The sequence below is a fragment of the Oryctolagus cuniculus genome, chromosome X (genome assembly GCF_964237555.1).
Source record: "Oryctolagus cuniculus chromosome X, mOryCun1.1, whole genome shotgun sequence".
In the NCBI taxonomy this organism is placed as follows: Eukaryota; Metazoa; Chordata; class Mammalia; order Lagomorpha; family Leporidae; genus Oryctolagus; species Oryctolagus cuniculus.
The window spans coordinates 38872745-38891888 of NC_091453.1; the positions used below are offsets into that span (position 1 = coordinate 38872745).

At 45.6% G+C, this 19144-nt stretch overlaps 1 long non-coding RNA gene across 1 annotated transcript in view; it reads left to right on the top strand.

Annotated features, from left to right (window-relative positions):
* LOC127484962 (uncharacterized) overlaps nucleotides 1-19144 on the top strand; it is a 40373-nt gene that overhangs the window by 2749 nt on the left and 18480 nt on the right. The window contains exon 2 of the long non-coding RNA XR_011385365.1: nucleotides 4104-4220. This is a non-coding gene — a long non-coding RNA (uncharacterized lncRNA). The remainder of the gene's footprint in view (nucleotides 1-4103; nucleotides 4221-19144) is intronic.

Sequence of the window (19144 nt, forward strand, 5' to 3'; positions counted from 1 at the left end):
CTCTGGGAAGACACGTGGGCATCCTCACTATCTGCATGTGGGCATTGCTCAGCCCATGCCGCCCTGGGTGACCACATTCACCTTCCACGTAGGGACTCCACCCTCTGTCCACCTGTCAGCACCTCCTCTTGCTCCAAGGCCACTCCACCTTCTCCCCCTGGTGAGCCCTGGCTCCCCAGGACTCCTGTCTCCCTCATGGGCTCACATGTGCTGTGCTCCACCTGCCCTCAGGTAGGGCTCGCTCACCCTACCCTGCACACTTCCCCACCGGGCAGAGCTGCTCTGGCCCAGTCCTGCGCTCGTGGGCTCAGGGACCCTGGAAGAGCAACGCAGGCTCTCGGCCCCCTCTGGACTCGCCTACTCCTGAGGTGCATGGGCACACACAGCTCTGCACATCCTCAAGAGTTCAGTTGCTGGGTCAAAACCGGCAGTGGGCCGCTGTAGCTCTGCAGGGCAGTCCAAGGAACTCCTGGTCCAAGAGCTGACATCTGAGATGCTACGGAGGAAGTGAATAGGACACATGCCCTGCTCGGCTGACCCAGTGAAGGGCAAGGCATGCGGAAAGAGGGAACAGCACGTGCAGGTGCACAGAGGCATGGGACAGCCCGTGGTGAAGAGGAATGGAAGCAATTTCCCGCAACCTCAGACCAAGACATGGGGGTACCTTGTCAGCAGGTGGCAGCAGGGGCCATGAGCGGGTGTCCCTCGAGTGAGGGTGATTGCTCTAGGGAGGCCTTGGACTCCTGCTTCACTCTACCTTCTGCAGCATTGCCAGGAGTGGGAATGCACAGCCCAGGTACCCACTCTCCGCGAGTCCTTCGTCACCCCAGAGGGAAGCCTCAGTTCACTCCCCATTACCGATTGCATTGTGCCCACGTTTGCAGGCCGAGCGCCATCACCCACTGATTACTGGGTGGGGACAGGCTCTGCCCCAACGCGTGGCACTCCCCGCTCTGGTGGTGCTGGGGGCCCAGCAGGACTTCACACCCAGGACCCAGCCCACTGTCTGTGGTGCAAGAGAGACAACACTGACACAGCTGACAAGTGCCCTCTCAGGGGACAGCACAAGGGATGACAGAAGAAAGAAGGAAGGCTCTTGGCAGCAAGGCCGTCTCTCGCGGGAAGGGCAAGGCAGGCCTGGGCCTCAGTGCAAAGACTGATCCCCGTGCGGGGCTCGAGAGGAGGGGAAGGCATCGCAGCGCCGTGGGGGCGCACAGCAGAGCAGCACAGGCTGGGCTATGCCTGCCCTGGAGTGTGTGGGCATGAGCTGCAAACTCGACAGCAGAGACCGCAGGGAGAAATCGGCCAGGCAGCTGCGCCTGGGGGCTGGCGAGCCCTGCAGCAGCCCCACGGCGAGGCTGAGTCTGTCCGGAGGTGTCCGGGGAGCCAGGAGGGGAATGACACCGCGGGGTCGTGCTGATGAGACCCAGCCGCTGCTGAGCCCCAGGCTCCGCAGGCCCCACACTAGGTGCAGCAGCGCACCTGGCTGCCGTGAGGCCTGCACAGGGACTGGGTTGTGTGTGGTGCAACTGGTGCTGGCCCTGAGAAGTATCCAGGAGCAACTGAAAGCAGCAGGGATGTCGTGTGCCCGGTGTGGGGAAGGGCATGGAGGGCGTGTGCAGGTGACACTGGGAAGTGAATCAGCGGTGACACTGCGGATGGTGGCCCATGAAGAAAAAGGCACACATTGGAAGCCTACAGACAAGATGAGAAGGATGCACCAGCACGAGAAAGCAGCAGGGATGTCGTGTGCCCGGTGTGGGGAAGAGCATGGAGGGCGTGTGCAGGTGACACTGTGAATGAATCAGCGGTGACGCTGCGGATGGTGGCCCATGAAGAGAAAGGCACACATTGGAAGCCTACAGACAAGATGAGAAGGATCCACCAGCACAAGAAACAGCAGAGATGTCTTGTGCCTGGTGTGGGGAAGGGCGTGGAGGGTGTGTGCAGGTGACACTGCGAAGTGAATCAGCAGTGACACTGCAGATGGTGGCCCATGAAGAGAAAGGCACACATTGGGAGCCTGGGACTAGATGAGGGTCGCACTGTTGGGACGATGACACTGGAGGTCCCTGACCCATGCACAGTACATTGCGAAGTGGGCACTGCATAGACGAGATGTGTGGCCCCAGCTGGCCAGAAGGGTTGGAATCCCAGGGAGCAAGTGTGTCACCCAGGCAGATGGTGTGTGGTCTGAACCTGAGTTTCCTGACGAAAGAGCTGAGAGGCCAGTGCCAGACCCCACAGCCAGGGCTGCTCCCAGCCCTCAGGCGACCCTCCACCACTGCTGCCAGGCACAACACAAGTGCCCAGTTCCCTCCACGGAGCTACAGGAGCACGATCTCTCTGTGTGTGTAGACCCTGAGCAACATCCGCAAGCACCGCAGCATTGGGACAGGGAGACAAGCGGCGAGGCGTGTGCGAGTCCTGGGGGCCTTGCTGAGTGGCGGCCAGATAGGAAGCCCCGTCCCTGTCTGCGAACCCCAGCGAAAAGGAGTTTGGAAGAAAGCAGAAGTGCCTGTCAACCGTGAAATACATCAAAGGGTCGAGTCCAGTGAGAGTCAAAATCTGTCCATCGAGCTGGGAGACTTGGTGACGTCCAGGAAGTTCCAGTAGGGTGGGCTGGGTGCTCTGCTGTGTGGGGTGGGCAGCCATGAGCTGGGGGTGAGCCTCAGCACACATGTCCCGGACCCAAGCTTGGGGGGCTCAGTGGAATTGGTTCTAGCGGGTTATCTGGGGGGCAGAGAACTGCAGAGTTTGACATTTTATGGGAGATAAAGCGGGGTGCAGGCTGTGGGTATGGGTGCTGGAGAAGTGGGTCCTGAAACACAGAGGAGAGGCAGTGCTGGGGGTCGGGGCCCAGGCTCTCTCTGTGTGGTCCCAGCAGAGGCGGTGGCACATGGGATATGGATCTTGTGCCAGGGAGGGGTGTGCATTCCAGGTGCTTGTCACCAGGCAGGCAGCCCTATATTCTTTGGGAGTTCGGGGGTGTGTGGGGTGACTGGGGATAGTCCCGGGACAGGTATATGGACGAGTCCCGCATTGTGGCCATGGGAAGCATCGAGGTGGGGGGAGAGGCTCCGAACGTGGCATCAGGGGCAGCTGACCTACTCTCCCAGGAGACCGGCCTGCCAGGCATGGGAGGCCCCCAGGAGGCCCACTGCCTTCTGCTCCTGGCTCAGCCAGATGCAGGGGCCGTGACGCAGGTCTTTGGGGAAGGGTGTCCGTTGCCGGTTAAGTGGAGATGGGCTCTGCACCTGTGAGTCTGCATTAAATCAGTGTCTGGCCTGGGGGAAGGAGCACAGTGTCCTCCCATCTCCTGCAGCCTGGTGGTCTGGGAGTGCCTGCAGGGCAGAGGGGAAGCTAACCTTGCATCCCTGGGCAGAGCCTGCCTCAGGCTGCAGGGGGCACAGCCCCTTGCAGGCGCCCGCACCCCTGAGCTGAGCTGACAGTGGTGTGAGGGGCTCTCCCAGCCTCCCCCTGCCCGCAGCTGCCAGAGCTCCCAGGCTCTGCACAGCCAGAGATGAGGTGCGTGGGGGGAAGGGGGGTCAGCGGCCAATCACATCCAGGGCAGCCCAAGGCATCTGTACCTGGTGTAACCAATCCCCTCTGAACAAACAGCTTGCTCAGCTTCTGCCGCCGCCTCCCCTCCCTGCTCTGCCCAGCAACAGCAGAAAGGAGGTTCCAGGAGAGAGGCCCTGCAGGCTCCCAGCCCCTGGCAGCAGTGAGCGGGGCCCCCCGGCTCACTTTAGTGAGGGAGGTTAAAACAATACTTAGAGTTCCTGGAGCCCAGGCAAAGCGTCCCCAGGGACCCTCAGGACTGTGCAAGCCCAGCTCTCTCACAGACAGGAACTCACAGATTCCAGAGATCCTGATCCGTGGAGTCCCGGGCCACCAGCCAGTCTCCCTCACTCCCCAGCTCCGGGCCTGCCCAGGGAGGAAGGTCTGCACAGCAGGGGCTCGGCGGTGGTTCAGGAGACAGACAGGGAGCAGAGAACCAGGGGCTTGGCATGCCTGCTTAGCTGGAACCAGGGAGGAGCCGAGCAGAGAAGCGCAGGGCGGGATGGGGGTGCTCAATGCTGGGTTTCCCTCTGTTTGTGCAGATCTACGACGGCTATTTTATCCATTACTTTGCGCCCCGAGGCCTCCCGCCTGTGGAGAAGAACGTGGTGTTTGTGATTGACGTGAGCGGCTCCATGTTTGGTACCAAGATGCAGCAGGTAACAAGGACCCCGGGACCTTACTGGTCCTGGCATGAGCAGGCCCTGGTGGCTGGAGTGTGGGACAGTGGGACCCTGGGGCCATAGGTCCCCCCACTGCACCACACTTGTATCCTATGGCCTGGCTCTTCCTGGGGCCTGGCACCCAACCAATGGGTACCAGTTGACCCAGAGACCCGCAACAGTAAGAGCGTGGAATCAATGGTGTGCAACGCATTACATCCCCGAGACCCTGCCTCTCCCAATCCAGGGCACAGAAAGTGCTAAGGGCAGAGAGCCCTCATGCTAGGGTGTGGCAAGCTCTCAGAATCCCAAAACAGCCCCAGGTAAGGTCCCAGAGACACAGATCTTATCATGGGAGACCAGAGGTTGTTTGTCCTTAGGCTGTTGTTTGTCTCTGGAACAGTGTGCCTTTACAGGGTGCCTAGCATCACAGGGTTAGAAACGCGGGTTCCGAGGCCATATGTTTTCCCTCTTCAAGCACTTTCTCCAAGCCTCCATCAAATCAGGGCAGGGCACCGCACACCAGGGGGACTCTGCTCTTAGAACCTGAACCCCTGGAGCAGCCATTCAGACTGCAAGACTGGGCTTCTCAACAGAGAATATCCACCGTCACCTGCCTGCCTTCCAGCTTCCTGGCCCCCACCCCTGGCAACCCAAGGTTGCCTGAGTCCTGTGTGCCAGAGGCCCCCACCTGGGGCGGATCATACCTGCTCGTCCTACCCCTCGGCCTGCAGAGTAGGAAAGACACACACCCAACTGGGGCCTTTCCATCCTCCCCGGCGCCCCGAGGTGGGGATATGCTGCGGAGCCCAGGGAAGTTCACCCACCGACTGGGTCACCGTGTCCCTAGGCCCAAGACCTAATTACAGTGTTCAGAATGCTTTCTCTCAGCACACACATCACCACCTTATCTGCTCGGCGCCGTGCGCTAACTGACGTTAGAGCCAAAAAAATGAAAAGCCTTCGATGCTGCTCAGGAAAATTGCTCAAGCAAAGGCCCAGGGAGACAACAACAAATTTTAGCTTCTGGCGCTTGCAAGTACTGCAGACAACAAAGGCAGCCTTGCTCCTGGCCTGAGAAACCTAAAACCTCTCACGAGCAGCCTCTGTACTTCCATTGCCTCTACCCGTGCATCATGTCTGCTTCCCACTTGAAAGTAGGAGGCACACTACAAGGAAAGAGCCAGGGCTAAGGAGGGAGAACCAACATCAGGACCAGACTCAGATATGTCAAATACATTGACATTTTCTTTAATGAATTTTTTTTTAAAAAAAGTCTTATTCATTTATTTTGAAAGTTAGAATGAGAGAGAGAGAGAGAGAGCGAGAGTGAGAGCCAGAGAGAGAGAGAGAGATCCTCCATCCACTGCTTCACTCCCAGATGGCCCCAACAGCCAGTTTTGGGCCAGGGCAAAGCCAGCCGCTTGGATCTCCATCTGGGTCTCCCTAGCAAGTGAAGGGCCCAAGCACTTGGACCATCCTCTGCTGCTTTCCCCAGGCCATTATTAGGGAGCTGGATAAGAAGTGGAGCAACTGGGACACAAACTGGCTCCCGTATGGCCAGGAATTATCCCCCGGACCAGGCCTTGTTTGGAACATGACTGGTATGGCAAGTACTCTGGGGGAACAGTGGACAATATGGGTAATGCGGGCAGATGATGAAGCCCCAGGGAAAAATGCAGAAATGCTGGCCTCACAAACACTGTGACAGCAGTGAGGCATGCGCTTGTGAGCTCTTCCATAGCCTGGACATGACTGAGGGAAGGATCAGCAAGAATTTTGAAAACATGTCACTCGAAACTTCCCAAGCTGAAAACAAAGCAAAGACAGAAGGTGACCACACACCCTAAGAGCGTCTGTGGTTAATGGCAAAGTGTAGCCTATGTCTAAGTGGGCTAAGAGGAGCAGGAGAAAGAAAGCACATTTGAAGTAACAACAGATACAGATTTTCCAAGAGAAACGATGGACACCAAACCACAAGTCCAGGAGGTGCAGAGAACAGGATTAATACAGAGTTAGGATAAATACAGTAAAACCTACTTCCTGGTGCGATGTTTCCAAACTGCAGACCATCAAGGAGATCGTCTTCTAAACAGGGCAGAGGACACAGCACCTCCCCTATGGAAGAACGGGGATCAGTATTATGCATACACTAGGAGATGACATAAGATAATGTAAAATTTTTAATTACAATCAGAGAATTCTTAAAATAGTGTGGATGACAACAGAACAGTATAAAACAAAGAGGGGAACAAATAGAAGAATTAAAATACGGTAAATACTAATCATAGTAAATCACCAATCACTTTTTAAAAAAATTTATTAGGTAGAGTTATAGACAGAGAGAGAGAGAGAGAGAGAGAGAGCAGAGAGAAAGGTCTTCCTTCTGTTGGTTCACTCCCCAAATGGCCACCATGGCTGGTGCTGCACTGATCCAAAGCCAGGAGCCAGGTGCTTCTCCCGGTCTCCCATGCGGGTGCAGGGCCCAAGCACTTGGGCCATCCTCCACTGGCCTTCCAGGCCACAGCAGAGAGCTGGACTGGAAGAGGAGCAACCAGGACTAGAACCTGGCGCCCATATGGGATGCCGGCACCACAGGTGGAGGATTAACCAAGTGAGCCATGGCACTGGCCCCACCAATCACTTTTGATGACAATATTTTAAGTATACCAAGTAAAAAATAGAGGCTTTTAAGCATGGGTAGTTAAACAACAACTCTATTGCTTATAAGAATCCAGCTTTAAATGCAGAGATAGACTAAAAAGGACAGGAAAAATAACCATATGCTACCACCACAAATAAGAATAAATCTAGTGTTAGGTATATTAATTACAATGTAGATCAGAGCAAGTTAATTATTAATTATTGTTGAGAATTAAAGAGAAATAAAATCATCTCAAGAGCTTCCAAAGAAAAACTATTATCTTTATGGCAACATAATAACTCTTATAATTGAATGTTCCAGAAAAATTATGAAAACTAGATGGCAACATAATTACATTTTGAGGGAAAAAGAGACCCATGTATTTAGCAAAATGTTTCTCAAAATATAGTAAAGTAATGACCTTTTCAGAGGAACAAATACTAAGAGAGTTTATTGCTGTAAACTCAAACTAGAAGTATTAGGCTATAGTAAAATTTACCTAGATGGATAAACCTAACTGTAGGAAGAAATGTAGATATCTTGGAAATCACACATGTATGGTTAAAAATAGAAGGGTTGTGAATGAGGCAACAATATTGTTTGCCCTGAAATTTATAGTTTGTAGAACCAAAAGGTATTAAAACAATTGTGTAATAAGGAGGTCAGGTATATGAAAATATTTTATGGTTTTTCATTATTTGGTAAGTGGTAAAACTACCAAGTTAAGAAAGGCTCTAATAGATGACACATTCATAGTCATGTGGATAGTGTGTTTGTGTCAATGCCAGGCCAAATAGACTTTGAATCACGAGATATTACTAAAAGATAAGGAATAATGTCTTATAATGATAAAGGGGTCAATTTAGTTGGAAAGCATATATAAATTGATGAAAATAAAAGGAGACACGAATAAATCCACAATCACAAGAAGAGATTACACCACAATTCTTTCAGTAACCAGTGAAAGAATTTGTTAAATATATAAGGATGTAGGCCATTTGAACAAGGATATTTAACAGTTTGCCATAAATTTCATTGAACAGAATTTACATTCTTTTCTTCTTTGTAAGTTATATTTTCTTCTTTATCGACACATAATATTTACCTGTTTATTGAGTGCAGTATGATTTCTTTCTTTTTATTTTTAAGATGAACAATAACTGGTGGCCGGCACTGTGGCGCAGTGGGTTAAAGCCTTGGCCTAAAACACCGGCATCCCATATGGGCACCAGTTCTAGTCCCGGCTGCTCCTCTTTTGATCCAGCTCTCTGCTATGGCCTGGGAAAGCAGCAGAAGATGGCCCAAGTCCTTGGGCCCCTTCACCCATGTGGGAGACCCAGAAGAAGCTCCTGGCTCCTGGCTTCAGATAGGCGCAGCTCCGGCCATTGTGGCCATCTGGGGAGTGAACCAGCTGATGGAAGACCTCTCTCTCTGTCTCTACCTCTCTCTGTAACTCTGTTTTTCAAATAAATAAAATAAATCTTTAAATAATTAACAATAGCTGTACATATTTATGGGCTTCAGTGTGATAATATTCAATACAGGTTCATAGTATGTACTGATCAAAACAGGGTAATTAATGTTTCCCCTTCCTAGACATTGCTTTATGAGTAGAGGCTTGGAGCTTCTTTCTATTTGTTTATACAATCTACTCTAGGTTATCATGAAATATAATCACCCCACTATGCTGTTTAACAGTAGGAATGTGTTCTGTTGACCTAACTGGGATTTGATTCCCATTATGCAAACTTCCTTTATCTCTCTCACACATCTCACAGCCTCTAGTAATCACCATTCAGTGTTAAGACTAAAGTCTTTTTAAAGTTTTTTTTACTTATTTGAAAGGTGGAGTTACTAAGATGGAGAGACAGAGGCAGAGAGAGAAATCTTCCATCTGCTGGTTCACTCCCCAAATGGCCACAACAGACAGTGCTGGCCCAGGCCAGAGCCAGGAGTGTGAAACTCCATCCTGGTCTCCCATGTGGGTGCAGGGTCCAAGCACTTGGGCCATCATCTGCTGCTTTCCCAGGTGCGTTAGCAGGGAGCTGGATCATAGTGGAGCAGCCGGGACTCAAACCGGCACCCATATGGGATGCTGGTGCTGCAGGCGGCAGCTTAACCTGCAAGGCTTACCTTCTATGTAACAAGGGAATCGTGTAATATTTTCCTTTCTTTGTCTGTCTTATTTCAGTTAACATAATGTCCCTCAGTTCCAATTATTTTGTTGCAAATGACAAGATTACATTATTTTTATGTCTGAATAATATTCCATTGTGTATGCACTTTCTTTATCCATTCATCCGGTGATGAACATCTTGATTGATTCTATATATAGGCTATTGTGAATAGTGCTGCAACAAACTTAGTGAAGAAATATTGCATTGAAACAATGATTTCCTGTCTTCTGGATTTATGCACCCAGTAGTTTGATTGCTGGATCACATGGCAGTTCCATTTCTATTTCCTTAAGGAATCTCCACATTGTTTTCTATAGTGGCTGTAGTAATTTACATCCCCACCAACTGTGTCTAACAGATCTCCTTTCTTCACATCATTGCCAGCATTTGTGACTTTCTGTCTTTTTGATAAACACACACACACACACACACAATCACACAGCTCCCATCTGCTTGTTGACTCCCCAAATACCCACACCCACAATGGCATTAATTATATGTTGCATATGAGAAGCACATACATTTTGGGGAGCCATAATGTTATGGATTAAGCAGGACTTGTCTCCCCAAAACTTATGCAGATGTTTAAACTCTGATATCTTAATGTTAATGGTTGATGGATTAAAGGTGGAGACTTGATGTGCTCTCGGAGGGTGGTTCTCACAACAGAGTTGATTATTTGAGGTCAAGTTCTACCTAGCTGTTCTCTCTCTCCTTCCTGGCTCATCATGTGATAATTCATCCACACCTGCCATGATCAACCTCCACAGATTCTGGACTATGGGGCCACTGGATTCTGAACTGTTATCTCCAAACCATAAGCTGAAATAAATCTTTTATTTCCCAAGAAGCTCTATTTGTTATTTTAGTTAAAATAACAAAACGGTACTAACAAAATTACCAGCATCATAGCATAACAAAAATACTTGTTTAGTAGTTTAAAGTTCTGTAGGCCAGAAGTCTAGCACATTGCAGTTGGGTTCTCTACTCACAATTTTACAACACTGAAAAACTGTCAGCCAGCTCAGTTCTCATCTGGTTGCCCTGGAGAAAAGTCCACATCCAAGCTCTTTTTATCTTTTTGGGCAGAATTTTCTTCCTTCCTTCCTTCCTTCCTTCCTTCCTTCCTTCCTTCCTTCCTTCCTTCCTTCCTTCCTTCCTTTCTTCCTTCCTTCCCTCCTTCCCTCCTTCCCTCCTTCCCTCCTTCCCTCCTTCCCTCCTTCCCTTCTTCCCTCCTTCCCTCCTTCCCTCCTTCCCTCCCTTCTTTTCCTTCCTTCCTTCCTTCCTTCCTTCCTTCCTTCCTTCCTTCCTTCCTCCTCCCTCCCTCCCTCCTTTCTTGCTTTCTTGCTTTCTCAGAGCTAGAGAGAGACAGAGAGAGAGAGAGAAAAAAAAAAGTATATTTTCTATCCTCTGGATCATTCCCCAAAAGGCTACAACAGTCAGGTCTGGCCCAGGCTGAAACCAAGAGCCAGGAACTACATCCTGATATCCCACATAGGTGGCAGGGGCCCAAGTAACCTGAGTCTTCTTAGCTGCATTCCCCTACTGAATGGGAAAAATTGGAGGCATCCCCATTAAGATCTGGAATCAGACAATGATGCCCACTCTCACCATTGCTATTTAACATAGTCCTGGAAGTTTTAGCCAGAGCCATCAATCAAGAAAAAGAAATCAAGGGATATATAAATACATAAGGAAGAAGTCAAACTATCCCTATTTGCTATTGACATGATTATACACACACACACACACACACACACACACACACGGAACCCAAAAGACTCCAAAAAGAGACAGTTGGAACTCATAAAAGAGTTCGGTAAAGTAGCAGGATATAAAACCAGCACACAAAAATCAACAGCCTTTGTATACATAGACAATGCCATGGCTGCGAAAGAACTTTTTTTTTTTGACAGGCAGAGTGGACAGTGAGAGAGAGAGATAGAGAGAGAAAGGTCTTTTTTTCGTTGGTTCACCCCCCAGTGGCTGCTGCGGCCAGCGCACCGTGCTGATCTGAAGCCAGGAGCCAGGTGCTTCTTCTGGTCTCCTATGCGTGTGCAGGGCCCAAGCACTTGGGCCATCCTCCACTGCACTTCCTGGCCACAGCAGAGAGCTGGCCTGGAAGAGGGGCAACCGGGACAGAATCTGGCGCCCCGACCGGGACTAGAACCCAGTGTGCTGGCACCGCAGGCGGAGGATTAGCCTATTGAGCCACGGCGCCGGCCAAGAAAGAACTTCTAAGATCAATCCCATTCACAATAGCTACAAAAAATTTTAAATACCTTGGAATAAATTTAAACAAGGATGTCAAAAATCTCTATGATGAAAATTACAAAACATTCAATAAAAAATAGAAGAAGACATAAAAAAGTGGAAAAATCTTCCACAATCATGGATTGGAAAAATCAGTATCGTCAAAATGTCCATACTACTGAAAGCAGTTTATAGATTCAATGCAATTCAAATCAAAATACTAACAACATTCTTTTCAGATATAGAAAAAATGATGCTAAAATTCATATGGAAACACAGAAGACCCTGAATAGCTAAAACAATCTTAAGCAATAAAAACAAAGCTGGAGGCATCACAATACCAGACCTCAAGACATACTACAGGGCAGTTATAATCTACTGCTACTGGCATAAAAATAGACATGTAGACCAATGGAGCAGAATTGAAACTCCAGAAATTAACCCACACATCTACAACAAATTTATCTTTGACCCGGAAGAAGCTCCTGGCTCCTGGCTCCGGATCAGCACAGCTCCAGCTATTGCAGCCAGTTGGGGAGTGAACCAGCAGATGAAAGATTCTCTCTCTCTCTCTCTCTCTCTCTCTCTCTCTCTGCCTCTCCTTCTCTCTCTGTGTAACAATGACTTTCAAATAAATAAATAAATAAATAAATTCAGATGATCTATTTCTTCTTGAATGAGTAAATAATTTGTGAATTTTGTCTAATTTGTTGACGTTTTTAGACAAAATTGTTCATGATATTTCCTCATCATTTAATGTGTATGGTGTATGAAGTAAAGTTCCCTTTTCCATGCTTGTTAGCAGATTTGAATTTTTTTAATTATGTGCCAATCTCTCTAGGTGTTTATAACATTTACTGATTTTTTTTCAAGGAATCAATTTTTTGTTTCATTGATTTTTCCTGCTTGTTTGTTTATCAATTCTTTTATTACTTTCTGATATCAATGTAATTTCCTTTCTCTATTTTGCTTCCCATTTAATTTGCCCTTATCCTTGCCCCTTCTTAAGATAAAATAGGGCCCCATGTTGTGGCGCAGTGAGTTAAGCCCCACTTGCAAAGCCAACATACCATGTCAGAACTCTGGTTCAAGTCCCAGCTTCTGATCCAACTCCCTGACATCCAGATGGGAGATCCAGATGGAGTTTCAGGCTCCTGGCTTTGGTCTTGCCCAGCCATGACTGTTGTGGCCATTTGTGGAATGAACCAGTGCGTGGAAGATCTCCGTCTCTCTGTCTCTCTGTGTGTGTGTGTTTCTGTGTCTTCCTCTCTCTGTCACTTCGCCTTTGAAATACATAAATGAATCTTTTTTTAAAATGAAAGTGCAGATAATTGATTGAAAACTTCCTTTAGCTGAATCCTGATACATTGAAAAAGTTAAACATTGATACATTGAAAAAGTTAAACCAATTGAAAATGTTTTTATGTTCTCTTAAGAATTCCTCTTTGGGAACAGGTCTTCAAAGAAGGAGGTACCTTTCTCTGAAAGGAGGAGAGAACCTCCACTTTGACTATGACCTTGTCTAAACAAGATAAGAGTCGGAGAACTCAGAGGGCTTCCATAGCCTTGGAAACTCATGACTGGAGCATAGGGAGATTACTGATGCCATAGACAGGAGTGTCAATCTGTAAAGTCAACAACAGGAGTCACTGTGCACTTACTCCTCATGTAGGATCTCTGTCCTTAATGTGCTGTACATTGAGGCTTAATGCTATAACGAGTACTCAAACAGTATATTTCACTTTGTGTTTCTGTGTGGGTGCAAACTGTTGAAATCTTTACTTAATGTATACTAAACTGATCTTCTGTTAAAAAAAAAAAGAAATTATCAATTCCCAACTTGATTCTCACTGGGATTAAACATGACAATAGGTCTGATCTGATTTCATCATCATTTAAAAAATCATCTATTATTTTTCACTTTATGTTTCTGTGTGGGAGCAAACTGTTGAAATCTTTACTTAATGTGTACTAAGCTGATCTTCTGTATATTAAGAGAATCGAAAATGAATCTTGATGTGAATGGAAGGGGAGAGGGAGTGGGAAAGGGGAGGGTTGTGGGTGGGAGGGACGGTATGGGGGGGAAGCCATTGTAATCCATAAGTCGTGCTTTGGAAATTTATATTCATTAAATAAAAGTTAAAAAAAAAAAAGAATTCCTCTTTGGGGCCGGCACCATGGCTCACTTGGTTAATCCTATGCCTGCCATGCTGGCATCCCATATGGGCACCGGGTTCTAGTCCTGGTTGCTCCTCTTCCTGTCCAGCTCTCTGCTGTGGCCTGGAAGGCCAGTGGAGGATGGCCCAAGTGCTTGGGCCCCTGCACCTGCGTGGGAGACCAGGAAGAAGTACCTTGTTCTTGGCTTCGGATTGGCGTAGCACGCCTGCCTTTGTGGCCATTTGGGGAGTGAACCAACAGAAGGAAGAACTTTCTCTCTCTCTCTCACTGTCTATAACGCTACCTGTCAAATAAACAACAACAACAAAAAGAATTTCTCATTTACATATTGATTACCAAATATTTGGTTATGCTATTTTAAAAAAATATTTATTTTATTTGAAAGTCATAGTTACAGAGAGAGGAGGAGAGACAGAGAAAAAGGGAGTGATCTTCCATCTGTTGGTTCATCGCCTCAATGGCCACAACAACCAAGGCTGGGCCAGGCTGAAGCCAGAAGCCAGGGGCCAGGAGATTTATCCGAGTCTCCCACGTGGGTGCAGGGGCCCAAGAACATGGGCCATCTTCTGCTGCTTTCCCAGACACTTTAGCAAGAAGCTGGATAGGAAGTGTATCAGCTGGGACTCCAACTGGTGCCCATATGGGATGCCAACAACACAGGCAGTGGCTTTACCAGCTGAGCCACAATGCTGGCCACAAAATATTTGGCTATTTTCCAAATATTTCAAGTCATTGCTTTCTAGCCTAATTCTATTGTATCTGAGAATATACTTTGCATAATAACAATTGATTTATAATTTTAAGGTTTATTTTATGGATGAGAATTTGATTCAATTTGGTGCATATTCTTTGTGCTCATGAAAATATTCTATATTCTGCTGTTGGTTTTTACAGGTCTATAAATGTCAATTAGATTTAGTTAGTTGACAGTGTTGTTTAGTTTTTTCATATCCTTACTTTCATGTCTGTCTATTTGTTCTATGAATTAATGAAGGAAGGATGTGTAGGTCTCTAACTATAATTGTGGATTTCTTTCAGTTATATCACTGTTGCTCTATTGGAAGTTCTGTTGTTAGGTGCATATAATACAGTATTGTTAGGTCTCCTTGGAAGATTTTCATTATTATATAATATTCATCTTTATCTCTGATGATATTGTTTTACATAATAACAAAGCTACTCTAGCATTCTCTGACTGGTTTTTTATCATTTTATTTTTGTGTTAGTTCTCTTTATGTTTAAAATGATTTTTTGTGCACATATATGCAGTGGTCTTTAAAAATCCACACTAACAAAATCTATCTTCCTATTGATATGCTTAGACCACTTAGGTTTAATGTAACTGTTGGTATGTTTTGATCAAAATCTGTTATTTTCTTTTTTTATATTTTTAAAGATTTATTTATTTATTTATTTATTTATTTGAAAGAGTTACACAGAGAGAAGGGGAGGCAGAGAGAGAGAGAGAGGAGAGAGAGAGAGAGAGAGAGAGAGAGGTCTTCCATCAGCTGGTTCACTCCCCAATTGGCCACAATGGTCGGAGCTGGGCAGATCCGGAGCCAGGAGCCAGGAGCTTCTTCCGGGTCTCCCACGTGGGTGCAGGGGCCCAAGGATTTGGGCCATCTTCTACTGCTTTCCCAGGCCATAGCAGAGAGCTGGATCGGAAGTGGAGCAGCTGGACTCGAACCGGCATCCATATGGGATGCCAGCACTGCAGGTGGCAGCTTTATCCACTATGCCACAGCGCCGGTCCCCCAAATCTATTATTTTCTGACTATTTGAGATTCAAATGCCGATTAATACAAGGAATATGGTCATAGTCATGGGATATGTTCTCACTTATTTGGTTCTTTAATTTCTTTCCACAATGCTTTGTAGTTTTCAGAACACAAGTTCTACACTTGTTTTGTTAAACTTATTTTTTGAGTTATTTTAAATGGAATTATTTTCTTAATTTTTTTCAGATTATTCTTTTGCAAGTAGAGAAATATAGCTGAATTTTGAATATTGGCCCTGTGCTTATAAACTTGCTGAAAATGTTTATTCATTTTAATAAATTTTAGTGGAGTCTAGGATTTTATATATGCAAGATCATGTCATCTGTGCATAGAGATAGTTGTACTTTTAAATATGGATCTCTTTTCTTTTTCTTGTTTAATTTCTGTTGCTATAACTTTCACTACAATGTTGAATAGATATGGTGAGAGTGGATATCCTTGTCTTGTTCCTGAAACTAGGGGAAAAGGATCCAGTCTTTCACTATCAAGTGTGATGAAAGTTATGGAATTCCTATAGATGCTGATTTACATATTGAAGAAATTCCTTCCATTCTTAGTTTTTTGAGTAAATGTTTTTATCATTGAAGAGTGCTGAATTCTTTAAAATGCTTTGTGTTTTATTGAGATAATCACGTGATTTTGCTTTTTATTCTATTGTGTGTGATGTATTACATTAATTGATTTTCAGATGTTAAACCAACTTTGCATTTTGGGGAAAATCCCAACTTTTCATGGTGTATAAATCTTTTTATATATGCTGGATTTGGTTTGCTAGCATTTTATTGAAGAATATTACATTGATGCTCACAAGATATATCAGGATATAGTTTTCTTGTGATATTTTAATATCAGAATAATACTGGCATCATAGAATTAGTGAGGTAGTGTTCTTTCCACTGTGTTTACTTCAGCTGTGAAGTTGTCTGGGCTTGGAGTTTTTTAATAGATAGATTTTTTTAAGACTAAACCAATCTCTTAACTTGTTTTAGTTGTTTTAAGATTGTCTATTTCTTCTTGAATAAGTTTTGGTAGTTGACATCTTTTTAGGAACTTATCATTTCATCTAAGTTATTTAATTTATTGGCAAACAATACTTCATTGCATTTCCTTATATTCCTTTTTTATTTCAGTAAGATTGTAATAATGTCACCTCCATTTTTCATTTTAGTAATTCATTCTAGTAATCTTAGTCTTCTTTAATTTTATGTTTGTTTTCATCTACTTGAAAGGCAGTGAGGGAGAGAGAAGAGAGAATGCTATCACCACTGGTTCACCTCCCAATTTCCTTCAGTGCTTAATTTATTCAACATGATGACATCCAGTCCCATCAATTTTGTTGAAAATGACAAGATTTTATCCTCTTTGTGGCTTAATAGTGTTCCATTATGTGTTCACTCCACTTTTTCTTTACGCACTCAACAGTGGATTAGACACTTAGGTTGTTTCCCTTTCTTGACTATTGCAAATAGTACTGCAATAAGCATGTGAATGCAGATATCTTCTTTGGCAGACTGATTTCACTTCCCTTGTATACATACCCAGTAGTAGGATTGCTTGACCATATGACAGTTCTGTTTTTCCGAAACCTCCATACTGTTTTCCAAAGTGGCTGTACTAATTTGCATTCCCACCAATAGTGTGCAAGGATTCCTTTTTTCATATTCATCACTTGTTAGCATGTATCTTTTTGATAGTAGTCAATCCAACAGGAGTGAGATTAAATCTCCTTGTGGTTTTGATTTGCATTTCCCTGATTATTAGTGGATGCTGAGCATTTTCTCATGCACCTATTGGCCATTTGTGTCTCTTCCTTTGATAAATGTCTGTTTACATCTACTGTCTATTTTCAAATTGGATTGTTTGACTTTTTGGTATTGAGTTTCTTGAGTTCCTTATATATTATGTTTATTAACCTCTTATCATATGTATAACTTGTAAATATTCTTTCCCATTCTGTATATTGTCTTTTCATTCTGTTGATACTTTTCTTTGCTGTGCAGAAATTCTTTGATGAAATCCCATTTGTCTTGTTTTGCTTTTGTTTTCTATGCTTTTGGGATCTGATACAAAAAAAGTACATGCCTATTCCAATGTCCCAAAGCATATATCCTATGTGTTTTCTTATGATTTCAAAGTTTCAGGTCGTACATTTAGATTTGTAGTCCATTTTGTGATGATTTTTGTACATAATGAGAAACTGTTGGGGGGGTCACTAATTTCATTCTTCTGCATGTGGATATCCATTTCCATGACTTCCCTAAATTTTTTATGAGAGAGAGAGAGAGAGAGAGAGAGAGAGAGAGAGAGAATGCTCTGGCCTGTTTATTCACTCCCCAAATGCCTTCAGTGATTGGGACAGGGCCAGGTTGAAGCCATAAGCATCTAACACCTCCTTGTCTAATGCATTGTCTGTCAGACTGCTTCTCCAATGTTTTTATGCTGTTTGTCTACAAGAGGAAAAGTACTTTGGGAGAGGATGGGCAGAGACTTGATAAGTTTATCCTCAAGCTAACATTGGGGACTAAGAAGTTCATATTTCTTTATAGGCTGGTATTTTTTGGAAAAACTTTCCACTGGTCAGCATTTCACATCATGTAATAACATTTTTCTCATTCTTATTTTTGCATCCTTGTGAATTGCTTTTGCTTTAATTTCCTCAGCATGGAATCAGAATTTTATGGCTCCTGATCAATTATAATTGGTCTTCAACCAAGATCTAGGGATACAAGGTAACACAAGCACCATTCTAACAAACAGCTTGCAGTTATCATAGGCTCTTTTCAGTCTAAAATTTTATCTTCCCCAGACTGGACATCTATTTCCTTTACTATTTTCTCACTTCAACTGTATCTTCTGTGAATTACTTTCTTTTTTAAAAAATTATTTTATTTATTTGAAAGTCAGATTTACAGGAAGAGAGGGGGGAGAGACAGAGATCTTCTATCTGCTGGTTCACTCCCCAGATGGCTGCAATGGCCAGGGCTGGGCCAGGCCAAAGCCAGGAGACAGGGGTTTCTTCCAGGTCTCCCACTTAGGGCATCTTCTGCTGCTTTCCCAGGCTATTAGCAGGGAGCTGGATCAGAAGTGGAGTACGTGGGACTCAAATGGTTGTCCACATGGGATACCAGCATCGCCGGTGGCAGTTTTACTGGCTACTCCACACTCCAGCCCTTGTGCATACCTTTCTAACTGGCATAATTTCTGTTTGGAATACAATGAGAATCCTTAGGGAATCCAAGTAGGAATTCCCTACTTGGGAATCTTTTTACATGGATAAACACTGATTTGAGAGATATCTTACAATAAAAAAGAGACAAAATACTGTCCTGGGGCTGGCATTGTGGCATAGTGCTGGAATCCCATATGGATGCCAGTTCAAGTCCCGGATACTCCACTTTTTTTTTTTTTTAATTGACAGGTACAGTTATAGACAGTGAGAGAGAGAGATAGAGAGAAAGGTCTTCCTTCCGTTGGTTCACTCCCCAAATGGCCACTACGGCTGGCGCTGTGCAGATCCGAAGCCAGGAGCCAGGTGATTCTTCCTGGTCTCCCATGCGGGTGCAGGAGCCCAAGCACTTATGCCATCCTCCACTGCCCTCCCGGGCCACAGCAGAGAGCTGGACTGGAAGAGGAGCAACCGGGACTAGAACCCAGCGCCCATATGGGATGCTGGTGCCGCAAGTGGAGGATTAACCAAGTGAGCCACAGCGCCAGCCCCCAGGAATACTCCACTTCTAATCCAGCTCCCTGCTAATGTCCCTGCGAAAGCAGCAGCAGATGGCTCCTGTATGCATGTGGGAGACCAGGATGGCTTCGTCCTGGGCCAGCCCTTGCTACTGCTGCCATCTGTGGAGTAAACCAGCAGATGGAATATTTCTCTCTTTCTCCCTC